At 38.1% G+C, this 13815-nt stretch overlaps 1 protein-coding gene across 3 annotated transcripts in view; it reads left to right on the top strand.

The window, feature by feature from the left end:
- HECW2 (HECT, C2 and WW domain containing E3 ubiquitin protein ligase 2) overlaps positions 1-13815 on the top strand; it is a 405018-nt gene that overhangs the window by 196325 nt on the left and 194878 nt on the right. Inside the window, exon 1 of one of the 3 annotated variants that reach the window (XM_077154520.1) lies at positions 12132-12581. The exons of the other annotated variants lie outside the window; for them this stretch is intronic. The gene's annotated coding sequence lies outside the window, so the exon portion shown is untranslated. Of the gene's footprint in view, positions 1-12131; positions 12582-13815 lie in introns of those variants that run through there. 3 annotated transcript variants of the gene reach the window in all.

Genomic DNA, 13815 nt, shown 5'->3' with positions numbered 1-13815 from the left:
TATTTCTAATAGTTTTAAATCCCTAGCAGGGAAGAGGCTGGGACTTAACAGAGGTCCTGGCATAGAATGAGGTATTTGGTATTCTCAGGCATGTTATTGATTCTACAATGAATCACCTTAAAAGGTACAGGTCCTACTTTCTATAGTTGTAGGGCCACGACTGTGTTAAAAGAAAGATTGGATTATCTGGGATCTCAAATCGAGTAAGAAAACACCTGGCCTTAAACAGATGTAAGGCATTTTTCTCCTAGGGTTAGGAAAGTCTCTTTTGACCTCTAGACTGAAGTGGCAGCCTCACTTCTGAAGGGATTTTGCTGTACCACGTGGAGAGGACAAGGTTGACGGCACTGTGGTATTTGACAGAACACTCTTAGGGTCAGAGGTTAGGCAGAAAGCCCTGATTTTAGGGCAGGTAGACCTGTATGCCAAGGTCTAAGCCTGTATGGCAATCCAATTGGTGATTAGTCTAGGAGGGGGCATGTGGCCCAGTCCTGGGTAATAAGGTGTAAGGGAAAGTCTTTGAAGGGAACTTCCCTTAAAAATGAAAAGCCAGGCCTCATAAAGACTTTTAAATGTCTTTTAAATGTCCCTTTCTCTTGTACTTGGGACTCTGGTGAAAGGGTGTGATGTCTTGAGCTGTTGTATCATGTGGCAATCATGAGACATCAGTCAAGAGGATAAAAAGCTAAAGATGACAGAGTAGCAAGATGGAAGGAGTTTGGATGGCATTTCTAGAATTTTTGTGTATATGAGAAAAATATTCTCCTCCTTGTTTTAGTCACGATTAGTAAGGCTTTCTTGCATCAGTAGTTATTCCTGAGCCTCTTGAGTGGCTAGAAAGATGGGAAAGGATAAAGGAGGCATACCTGACTTCTTTTAAAGGGGCCAGAGAATGAGTCAGCTACTTCAATTATTATTACTTCAGAGGAGAGTGCTTGGGGAAGTTTTAATATAGGTAAAAACTACTAGGTTGTTTTTAAAAGCAGTAACATAAATTTGATGTAAAACTTAAAAAAACAGTATCCCAGTTATGTGGGAATTTTCAAAAGTTTAAGAAGATAGATAATGTAATACTAATGAATATTAATAACTTGTAAATATGCAAAACAGTTTTTTAACTGGACACTATTACATGAAGTAAGTTGAGATGGTACATTCATTCACAGAGGACTTTTGTTTTTGAGGAACCGCAAGATTAGGATGGAGAAAATTGTTTCAGTGTCAAAATTAAGTTATAAATTTAAGACTGCTGTGGCTAAAGAGGATGCATAATAAAATCCTGGGCTCTGTAAAGTAGACATGCTGAGAATCTGGGTTTATAACAATAGCACATATGTCAGCAAAAGGCTTCAGATTTCTCTACCTCTTGGTAGGAAGCAGCCACTCCCTTTCAGTTGTGTCTTGAGAAGTCAGACTGTTTCCTAGCAACTTCTAGTTTTATTTATGGAACTGAGAGACGGTCTCTATAGAAATAAATCCCAAAGGGGAAGGATTTTGGTGGAACATTGAGCTGGCGAGGTGTGGCTTGTTGGTACACTCTGCATTTTGATTGTGTTTATCCTGGCTCACATTTTCTTCCCCTCTAGAAGAGTGAACTTTGTTTTGGTTTGGTTAGTTCTTAATGATGTTCTGTACTACATGAGATGACTTTTAGCACTACTAATCTGGAGGTGAAGTACCTGCATCACAAAATAAATCTTTTTTAGGCATTTCAGGCAGTGACTAGGTCCTATTGGGAATACAAAGATAAAAAAGATGAAAATATCAAAGGACCATTTGGGGTGTGAATACAGTTCTCAAAACAGATGCTAATTACATTTTCTCCCTCCAGGAAGTCTCACACACACCCTGAGATTTCCAGGGATGATTACAATGCGGTTATAGCCCTGAATAGAATACCTGAAATATTTTTAGTATTGTGATTATCTCTGATACACGGATCTCCAAATTATGACAATTAATGCCTTGCAGATAGTTTTCTGAAATCATTAGGTTTATAATTTATTGTTGGTTTCCAAAACCAGAATTGACCCCACACAAATTTAACAGTTCTACTCATTGCCTCCTCCTAAGATCACTAAATAAAAAGAACCACATGCTTGCTTATTTTCTGCAAAAATACGTAGGGATCCAACACAAACATCTTTCCATGAAAAATTAAATAGAGACAGTTTAAGGAGGTGGTAGAGCATGTTTAAATTTGTTTCAGGCTCACTATCTAATTCCCTTTAGCCTTTGGTTTTGCGCTGCTTTGAAATGATGTATGGACCCTAGAAAAGCCATGTTTTAATCCTAATCCCATTTTGTAAAGGCAGCTGTTTCTTCTAATCCCTATTCCATATTGTATGTTTGAAACTGTAATTGGATCATCTCCCTGGAGATGTGACTTAATCAAGAGTGGCTGTTAAGCTGGATTAGGTAGAGGCATGTCTCCACCCATTTGGGTGCATCTTGATTATTTTCTGAAGTCCTATAAAAGAGGAAACATTTTGGAGAATGGAGATTTGGTGAGAGCAGAGAATGCTGCAGCACCATGAAGCAGAGAGTCCACGAGCCAGTGACCTTTGGAGATGAAGAAGGATAATGCCTCCATGGAGCTTCATGAAACTGGAAGCCAGAAGAGAAAGCTAGCAGATGCTGTGTTCACCATGTGCCTTTCCACATGAGAGAGAAACCCTGACCGTGTTCGCCATGTGCCTTCTCACTTGAGAGAGAGACCCTGAACTGCATTGGCTTTCTTGAACCAATGTATCTTTCTCTGGATGCCTTTGATTGGACATTTCTATAGACTTGTCTTAATTGGGACATTTTCTCAGCCTTAGAACTGTAAACTAGCAACTTATTAAATTCCCCTTCTTAAAAGCCATTCTGTTCCTGGTATGTTGCATTCCAGCAGCTAGCAAACTAGAACAGGTTTTGTGCTTATTTTTCTGGCCGTTCAAAAGAAAAAGCAAACACTTCACCAGAAAGCTTAGTTTGCATTTCTCATTTGCCAGCAGCTTCATGTACCTGAACTAAGCAGAGGCACATTATAAAAAATTGAAAGTATAATTTTAAATGAAAATTAAAAGTATAAAAAATTGAGAGTGGTATACTGTGCTGTACACCAATGCTACTCAAAGTGCTGTCTACAAACTTTGTTACTTATCTGTGATTAGATGAGGAGCTTGCTCCAGAGTGTAGATCAATGCATTGCTTCCTTCATTGAGAAATTCTTGCTATGAAAAAAACAATCAGCTAAACTAAATAATGGGCTTATTGATGCAGGTGCTTCATTTTCTGGCTCATGCTTCTTATCTTATTATGGACCAATAACAAATAATTTTTCAGAATTTGTCTGACCTATGCTTCGAGTACACCTCTCAGTGTCTGTACAACAGATACTGCCAGAATGCAATATATCAGAAAGAGAATAACTTTTAAAATGGAGAATTTAATAAATTGCTAGTTTACAGTTCTAAGGCTGAGAAAATGTCCCAATTAAAACAAGTCTATAGAAATGTCCAATCAAAGGCATCCAGGGAATGATACCTTGATTCAAGAAGGCCAATGAAGTTCAGGATTTCTCTCTCAAGTGACAAGGCACATGGTGAACACGGTCAGGGTTTCTCTCTCATGTGGAAAGGCATATGGTGAACACGGCATCATCTGCTACTTTCTCTCCTGGCTTCCTGTTTTATGAAGCTCCGTGGGAAGCATTTTCCTTCTTCATCTCCAGTGGTCTCTGGCTGGTGGGCTCTGGTTCTCGTGACGACATCATTCTGCTCCCTCAGAATCTCTCACTTTCTCCAAAATGTTTCCTCTTTTATAGGATTCCAGTAAACTAATCAAGACCCACCCAAATGGGTGTAGACACGCCTCAACTTAATCCAGCTTAACAACCACTCTTGATTAAATCACTTCTCCAGGGGGGTGATCTAATTACAGTGCCAAACATACAGTACTGAATAGGGATTAGAAGAAATGGCTGCTTTTATAAAATGGGATTAGGATTAAAACATGGCTTTTCTAGGGTGCATAAATCCTTTCAAACCAGTACAGTGTCCATGAGTTAAAAACTTTACCTTCAAAGATGAACTGCAGAACAATTGTATTTTGGTTATCTGCCTTTAAAAAGCATCACTGCTTGCGGGTTATGACTTCTATCATATTTCTTTGCATTGGGATGGTAAAGTAAAATAAGATGGCAATAATGGGCCAAGAAATTGCAATATTTACGTTGGAGCTCTAAGAGAGTGCAGTTTAAGATGATATTTTATAAATAAAGAAACAAAGCCCAGAGTGATGATGGCACAGAGCTTGGTGGAGGCAGAGACTAGAACTCAGATTTCCTATGTGCCAAACATTTTTTTTCCAGTACCAGAAAATGTATTTCAATAATTTCCAACTTTTAGTTATTTGCTTACCATTGTCTTGATTTTTGCAACATTGGATTATTACCTGAACTATTAATATTTTTCTTTAAACCATCTGATAAAAAAAAAAGTAGTTATCCACCTTGGCCTTGTTCTAAGCAAACAGAGGGGTTTGCTCTGTTGTATTTCTTTTTAACATGCATTAACTGTTAAGAAATAACTTTCATCTATGAACCACCCCAAATCATCCAATGTGGCGTACTTTGAAAAACTCTGGGGTAATTAGCAGTTAAGAGCACAGACTCTAGCTTCAGACAGTTTTGTAAATTTCAAATCCACTACTATCTGAATGACCTGGGGAAAAATTATATAGTCTTGTAAAAAAATGGATAGTAAAAAGGTACTAAAATCATGAGAACTAAGTGAGATGATGTGCATTAAGCTCTCAGCAGCGTGCTTGGCACATTGCAAGGCCTTACTGATAGTAAATTCTCATTATTATTTTGGATGCAATTAATAATAGTGATATCTTTTTCATTTTCTGAAACTGCAGCACAATCTAACCCATTGAATAAATCTGCAGGCAAGAATTTCCAGATTAAAGTGGTACACTGGGCTACTTCTTCCAGGAAACAAAACTCATTCCTTTGAAACAGAGCTCCAGTAATTATACAAAGTGCTAAAATATGAATGCTACATAATATATTATGTACGCTTGAAATAAACATGCTTTCTAAGGTGATGAGAAGCTGCGATTTAATCTGGATCAATCAAATGGAACATAGAATTCATGTATTAGATATTTAGACAACTTAACTGTAAATAAATTTTTGGTCCTTAGTTATGTTAGGATAGGTCAAATTAGGCTGTAGTAATTTACTAACCTTTGACAGAACAAGAGCTCAATAATGGCTGATGCTATATATGCAACATGAGTTGGCAGGGGACTTGCATTGCACTGTCATTTAGGGTCTCAGGCTCTGTACCTTCTTGACTTGTGCCGAACTGGATTATTAAAGGCTCAACCATCTTATAATTGCACCACCTGGCATCATGACCTCTTTGGTCAGGTGATAAGAGAAGAGAGAGCTGGAAACTTTCATACCAGCTCTTAAGTACTTTGGCCCCACTGCCGCGCATTTCACTTCTGCTCAGAGCCCAGTTTTAAGTACTAGTCACATGATGCTGCCTAATGACTAGGGGAATGGAAAACACGAAAGGACCCTTGGCTATTCAGTGAGCAGTCAATATCTCTGCTATAGTGGATATTGATTTACCAAACCAAATAATATCATTTCTTATTTTTCTAGTTAATATATGTAAAAATAAAATGTTTCACATATGCCCCAAATCTTCTCTTCATCTTTTTGAATGGTCTTTCTCCTTAATGGGTTTCAACTTGCACAATCTATTTTTATCTTTATTTATAGACCCAAGAATTTAAACCAGTCTTTTGCTGGCAATATTTGAGTTACATTAGAGCTCTGATAACTGTCAGAGTCATTATATTTTATTTCCATCTAGCGTTTCCCACAGACAGGATGACATTATTGTTAAATAAATACATACTCTCTTCACAATAGTATTTATTTCATATGGGCTGCAGAAGAACTAGAGTGACTCAGATTTCTAGTCTGTGTTATGTTGTGGGGAGTCAGATTTAGTATAATAGTAAAGGATTCCCCCCCCAAATCCTTGTAGTGTTATCCTGTGCTTATTTTATTTAAATTATGATTGTGAAATTCCCAATGTATGCTCAGTGAGAAAGGCTGAATTTCCTTTTTCCCACATCAGAATTTATGAAACAACAGTCGGAAACTGTAAATAGTCACATTTTCTCAATTTGCAGTAGTTCATAAAATCATTACCAGAAATATGGTGCCTTATTTACAAAGAAGGTTGATCTAGGTTAAGTAAGATGGGTCCATTAATGTCAGCTAAGAGAATGGTTTTGGAGTTGGAGGTGGGGATGGGGCACCTGGATTTAAATTATGGCTCTGTCAGTCTGCATCAGAGAGTCATTTAGCTGTTCTGAGCCTCAGTTTCTTCATCTTTAAAATGGGAATAGTAATGGCAACCTCATAGAATTGCTAGGAAGATGAAAGAAGATGACATTTGTAATGTGTATAGATAATAGCTGTTACATGGTGGGTAGCTGCCCCCTGGCTTCCCTCCCCCTCCCTAACAAACATTTGTCAATGGTTTGCCACTAGGCAGTGGGGTACAGACATGAATCAGTTCACAGACTAGGGGGGTGAGACATAGGTAAGAAGGAAATAATCATAATACTATTTGTTAAAAACAGTAATACCGTGGCCACAAGAGCATGGAGAAAGAGCAATTTTAATGCCTGAGATAGATTCAGGGGTGGGAAGGGTCTAGAAAGGGCTTTACCAAGAAGGTGAAATGTGAATTTATCTTGAAATAAGAATTTTGCTGGTGTTCCCATGAGGAAAGGTCATGCCAGGAGGTGGGAATTGCATACGCTCATGCCAGTTCCTTCTCATATAGTACTTACATGTGCTCTACTTGAGGATTGCACTTCTCCCCATCCCCCTTTCTCCTCCTCAGACTTTTATTCTTTTATCTTTATTTTTGTATCTTTTTATTTGTTTTGTTTTGTTTTTTTACTTTTTTTTTTTTTGGTTTTTAGACTTTTATACACAATTCAGATGTCATAATCTTTGTGATGCCTTTTCTAACCCTCCCAGTCAATCCATTTTCCTGCTCACCTGGGATTTATTTTTTCATATCACTGTTTTAGTGCTGATTACATTGTGTTATGATTTTTCTCTTTTCATATTTGCCTCCTCATTTGCCTTCTTATCTCTTTGCCTGTGTCCCATTCACGTTGTATCCTGGGCACCTTATCCAGTTCACTGTGCTGCATTACCTATGCTCAAAATGTGGTTAATTAATTTCACTTGAGTAGTTTCAGGCTAGAGTAACTGGAATATAAAAGTGAATACATTTTATTGAAGATTATCCCATATTATATAGTTTTCTCCTGATGATTTTATCGAGCATTTTAATTTTGCTTTGCATTCTTTCATTCATTTGTTCAACAATATTAGGAGTCTTCTATGTGCCAGGTATCTAAAAAAACTTTTCAAATATCCTTTAAGATCATAGTTAATGGACCCTTATTGTGGTGAGGTTTTTTTCCTTCAATTATAATAATATCATAGCTTTTTTCTCTGTGGAATCTATCTTCAATATAGAAAGACTCTATGTTTATTTAGAAATAAGTGTATTTCCTTACAACTACACATTCAGTGTAGTTGCTGCTTTATACTGTCATTTTTTCCTGTCCTTTCTTGTTCTCTTGTTTCCAAAAATATGTGTCTGCTGCTCTAAGCATTCATAGATGTTTTTCGTCAAGTTGCATCTTGTTTGGCATGAAGATTATCTATAGTGTTTATGAAATCTGCACTTAAATATTCAAAATATGTCTATTATACCTTTCGTGCAAGCAAATGCTATTATGGAATTTTTGAGGGGTTAAGGAAGAATCATCCTTTTCCACTATAAAAATAAGTACTACTTTGGGGGGGGTGGCAATAGTACTAAGCTATAATGTTAGAAGCGAATATGTTACTGAAAGACTAACCTAGAAAAAATATATTGAATTTTCCAATTCTAACTTATATTGAGTCAATATGAGGAGTCTAAATATTTCTTATATAACATTTAAAGCATCTAAATAATTTTTTCTTTAAGTATAAGTTTATGGCTTATTTATGATATGATATGACATCCCATGTGAAAATGAAATTCTTTAAAGATTAAGCTAACATCTGGAGTGGGTTAAATTCTTGGTTTTGGCTCTGTGACAGCCATTTTTTTCTCTGTTTAGTTTAACTGCCAAAACCTGTAATTCCTGAAACGTTGCAAGGTGAGTTGTGCTGTGCACATGCCCTACTGTAACTGCTGAATTAAGCAAGGTTATAGGTCACAATATGTCAGGTAACATAAAATTTTCTGATCCATTATGTCTTTAGCTGTGTTAATGGAATGCTATGAAACTATCTATGAAAACAAAATTGCTTTTGAAAAATTGTTACTATTACTTGTAAAAGTGTTTCTAACTCTAGCAATCCTGTTAAGATAAACAGCAACATTGTCATCTTTGCATTATATGATGCTAATAATTGGAACCCCCACAATTCTTCATTTTATATGTTTTACTCAAGTGCAGGGAAATTATTTGGAGTAGTTTGGAGCAGTTGAATACTGATAGTGAAGTATTATATTTTTTGATGTTTGGGATCATTAAGATTATTCACCTGTTGAAGTTTAGTGTAAAACTTAAGAGTTTTAAATTTTTTTAGCTTTAGAAAGGAAATTAGTGACCATTTGCTCTACTTGCTTCATTTTAACAGATGTGAAACTGGGTCCCAGATGAATTAAATAGTGTGCCCATAGTTTCTCAGTAAATTAATTTAAAAAAATAGAGTGTCTAATGGGAATTTCCTTCACAGTGAAAGTGCTTCTTAAAGGGAGTTAGATGCTAAAGTTGAGTCCTGTAGGTGATTTTTGAGGATAGCATTACCCTTGAAAACTCTTTAGGGAGGCAATAAGACTTACCACCAAGTTCAACATATTCAAATTTTCTTCCAGCATCGAAACAGACTGTTGTCTTAGATTGAGTGCCAGAGAAGTTGGCTTGTGTTTACAGGCTGTTTTTATGGAAAAATACCTATCAATTAAAACTAAATTTGGGTCAAGGCATGAATCAGCCACTGCCATCACTGTGAGGGCTGAGTGCTTGGGCTGCAGCAATGGCCTAATGCCTCAAGAAGGAAAGGACCAAAGAAGACCATGAAACTCCAAGCAGTGCAGAGCTGGTGGCTGATGAACCCAGCGATCCATACGAGGAGCAAGGATTGATGCAGCCAAATGGAGACATTAACTGGAACTGCCCATGCCATGGGAGAATGGCCAGTGCTCCTTGTGGGAAATGGTTTAAGGTGATCTTTTTCTGCTTCCACCACAGCACAGAGGATTTCAAGGGGTTAGACTGTGTAGACCAGTTCCAGGCTATGTAGGAATGCATGCAGAAATGCTTAGACCTCAAACCCCAGGAGGATGAGGAGGAAGAGGAAGAGAGGAAGCCAGCAGGTTTAGAGGAAACAGCTCCTACTGGGGCCACCACAATCAAAGAAGAGGAGGGGTCCAGCAAATGAAGGCCATGAGGCTCTGAGCTCTGATCCTTCCATTTCAGATTGATATGGACCTTTTGCAAAATGACCTTTTGCAAAGTGCCCGCCAAGAAAGTATCTTTCCTTCTGTTGTTCTGTGCACTGTGATGTACAAAATAACTTATTTTGATGTTTGAGCTCTTGACCCCTTGACAAAGACACTGAAAAATATGGAGGTTTTGTGCATGTGTGTTCCACATAACCTTATCAGGAAATGTGACTTTTGAATTCTCTTTTCTCAGATTGCCCTGAATTTTGCCACTTTGAAATAATCATTACACAGGAGTGTTTCTAGTGTGTGAGTTGATTTATTCTAACCCATTATATCCCTTTAATCACATTTCATATCCCTTCGCTAAATAAAACAAAAACATCTTCCTTTAAAAATGTTGGAGTGGGGTCAATCCTAATAGAAGAGGCCAGATTATCAGATGTTTACTTCTCAAAAACCATCTTGACTTTTTTGTGTTTGAGGAGGTTCTATGAGGTCATTTTCTGCTTCATTCTTGATACATTTTGGTTTCCATTTCTGCACTGAGCTCAAGTTTTCTACATTTGGAAGATAGAGATTTCAACCTTCTGACTCATAGTCTCTTTCTAAGTGAAGAAAAAGGCTGGTTATCACTATTCCTTGTTTTTCTGAAATACCTGTTTTGGGGCCTGTTTTAACACTGGTTCTGTCTCAGCCAGTTCAGATGCAATGTTCTGGCGAGGTGGAGACCTATTGTAACCAGAGTAACAGCCAAGAGAGAAAATGGTATGAATTAAATACTCAATTAAAAGAAAAATAGATTCCAACTAGTTAAAAAAGCAACAACAACTAAATTTGCACTCAAACTGGAGGTGTGCTTGGAGGAGCCATGCATCTTGTACTCTCTCTAGAAGTTTACCTTCTGGATCTGTATGCCATCTATGCTATTTAGATTGTTCTCTTTGTCAATGTCTCCTCTGCCCAGTTAGCTTATGTGATTGCACTGGAGGAGGTTAAATGGGCATTTGCTATGCCTCTCCTGAACATTATTTCATCTTTGAAGATTCAGTAGAGTACGATGATGCAGTTCCTTTAAAGAAGGCTCATAGTTAATATTTTATACAAAAAAAATTTTTTCTTTACACATTTTTAATAGCACTGTCTAAAATACCCCCCGAAACTTCATGTCAGCTTTGGCAATATTTCAGTGAAAGAGTTTTATGAAAGCTGTCACACAAGTTTTTCAGGTGACTTCTCTTACTGGATACCTTGTTTGCTCTTATGTTTCCTTTTCAATATGGATCCCATTCTTTGGGTTTTTAATGCCACAGAGCTAAGTGCTTATACGAGGTGTCGGAAAGATGGAGTCATCTAATATGGTTGTTTATAATACAAGAATTCCTTTGCCTTAAAATTTTGAGCCTACTGATCTTTCCCTAAATTATCAATGATGTAATTTATTGTTTCCTAAAGGCAAATATGACCAACACCAAAAGTGTCCATGAGCTGAAATATTTCAACAAAATGTCTTCAATATTTCTTTTTTAAGAAAAAGATACAAAGAAATAAAATGTCCTATGGATAATTATTTATGAGACATTCTAACCAAAACCCCTACTATTTTACTGAAACTATAGACTTGAATGTCTCTGATAATCTCTTAAAAGTCAAATATCAGACCTTTTGGTCAATCGTCATCCCCTGGCAGCTGTGGCCACTGTTTACTGCTCCACTTTTGGAGGCTCTTTTCTTCATAGAGAGCAGCAGTGTCCTAACACCCCAAGTTTTCTGGTCATTCCTTAGTTTACCACTTTACTGAAACTTCTTTCTTTCAGAAAGAAGAAAGTATTATAGAAGATAGTATTAGAGATAGTAATTATAAATAGGAAATAATTTTCTTCTGTTTCTTTTTGTTTTGAGTATAGCCCTTTATTTCTTTGAAGCCCTTTTTTTTGTTGAGGTAAAAAAAAAATAAACACTCTTTGTAGGAAAATATGGTGATGGAAATTTTACTTATAAGGATTGATAGCATCATTGATGTTCAAGGATGTTAAGATGGAATTCATCCTGTTTTAGTTGCAACTGAGGCCCTGAGGGGAAAGGTGACAGCTGCTTCACATTCCAAAGTGATATGCCAAGGAGCTGGTCTAAAATGATTACCATGGCCATTACCTGGCCACCCAAGTGAAAGAAGCGTTGGTGATTTGAGAGAGGACTTCTCTGAGGCATTGTCAATGTGCTGAGGAGCCCATTTTCTCTGTCAAATACATACATGCTGGAGAGAGGCTGTGGTATTTTCCTCCAACCCACATTAACTGAGAGAGGCACCAAGAAAACTGCTCTGAGGGCTTCATGAATGTCCTCTGCAGTTTGAGAGGCACTGTGAACTGGTGCCTGGCTTTCACCTGAGAAATCTAAAGGTGAGATGTGGCAGCTTAAACTCTGGCTCTGGCATGAGAAGGGTGATGTTGGCAATGGGCTGTATTATGTAAGATCTTGGGACAAGCATGCATGGTTTGTTGTTTGTTTTGTGTGTGACTCAGGTGTAGGGTCCACCCAAAACAGAGGTGGTGTGGGGTTATCTTCACTTCTGCTCCAAAAGGCTGCCTGGAGAAGCCCTTGCTGCTCAGGCAGACCACTTAGAAGAATGGAAGACCTTGGCAGAACGAGACAGAGCATGTTCCGGAGGCCCAGGGTCTTGGGGGCTGGGGATTGTAACTGACCGCATCAAAGGAACTGCAGAAGAGAATCCTCAGCAATGGGGTATTTCTCCAGAACCCAGAAGAGTTCCTTTATGATAAAGAGAGACACTCCTAGCTCGTAGAGTGCCAGCACCAGATTATAGCTGTCCCAGCTCAATCAAGCCTTCCCTGTCTCCTCACCTCTCCTCCCTCCTCTCCCACTGTTACCCTGAGAGAGTCCAAAACTGGTGGGACATAGAGAAACCAACTACTTCTCCCTTTCTCTTTAAAGGCTTTCTGCCTGATGTAGGTTGGAGCTGGGAAAGAGAAGATTTCATTTTAACTGAAGTTTGGAGTTTTGACTGTTGTAAAAGTATGTATATTTTCTTCATAGAAATAAGCTTTTTGTGAGTTCATGTGACCAGAGGATTTTTCATTATCTCCAAGAACCAGAGCATTCAAAGTGCCTGCTCTGTATTTCATCTGGGGGTGAGAGACGAGCCAGTCCCACAGAGCAAGTAGAGCAGGCAGCAGGGCAAAAGAATACATTTGTTTCAAGTTGCACCCCACCAGTCGGGCTTGTTCAGTGTAATAGTCCACTAAATACCTAATTCTAAAATTTATATCGGAAAATAAGGGGTTAAATATTGTCTTTGAAATTGAAGGTGTTTAGTTCAGATTTGTTTGGCTTGATTTTCAAGGTGCAAATTGAAACGTTACAGGATTAGAGGTCAGCTGTGGTTTCGGTGTTGGATTCAGAGGTGAGATTCGGCTGTCTACGGCTGGGTAAAGTGGTGGCAGGGTAGAATATGGTGCTGTTGGGGGAAAAGTTGACTTTCTTTGGTCTCGTGTTTCTAGGTCAAGCCTTCTGACAGCTGTGTTCTTGTCCCCTGGAGAGAACCACTTTTGAAGAAATGTGCTGGTCATGTCAGGCTCTGAACTATTTTGGAAAAGCAAAGCATTTCACTCAAAGAGAAAATCAGGGAACTGTGTTCTCAGTGCTTTTTGATGATATTGGTGGGTTACTGCTGAGTGTGGAGGTGAGCTGCAGGGTAGAGATCATCACCAACAAACACGGAGGGCAGAACCTGCCTTGATCTCTGAGGCATGCAGTGTGTGGGGGTGATTGAAATGAGGCCACCTGTCATCAGGGATGGCCTCGGCCTCCCTCTAGAGACCAGCACAAACCAATAGGCCAGAGGAAGTGAGTGCAAGTGTAGGCAAAAAGAAGAGGGCAGTTTTAAGGTTTTAAGTTTTTTTTTTCTCTCCACTTTACCCATGACAATATTTTTATGGTGCTTTAATATTTAGAGAATTGTTTCAAGAACATTATTTCATATAATTCTCATAGAACTATCTGCCTCATTGACTGTGCCATATGATGGTGGTAACTAGTTGAGGAAATTAAACAGATGAAGTTGCTAACAAGGGCCAGGGACAGAATTTGCATCAAAGTTGTCTTCATTGTCCTGATTAAGATGGTTATTTCTGGTGTATCAGCCTTTAGTGCACTTTACCAGTCTTTATTGATAGCTTAGTGCCAGTCTTTAGCATTGTTTAGTGTCGTGGGGTCATTTCAGATGGTTCATGGATGATATTTTATGATT

Source organism: Tamandua tetradactyla, chromosome 3 (genome assembly GCF_023851605.1).
Source record: "Tamandua tetradactyla isolate mTamTet1 chromosome 3, mTamTet1.pri, whole genome shotgun sequence".
In the NCBI taxonomy this organism is placed as follows: Eukaryota; Metazoa; Chordata; class Mammalia; order Pilosa; family Myrmecophagidae; genus Tamandua; species Tamandua tetradactyla.
This window is presented reverse-complemented; position numbering and strand designations above follow the sequence as displayed.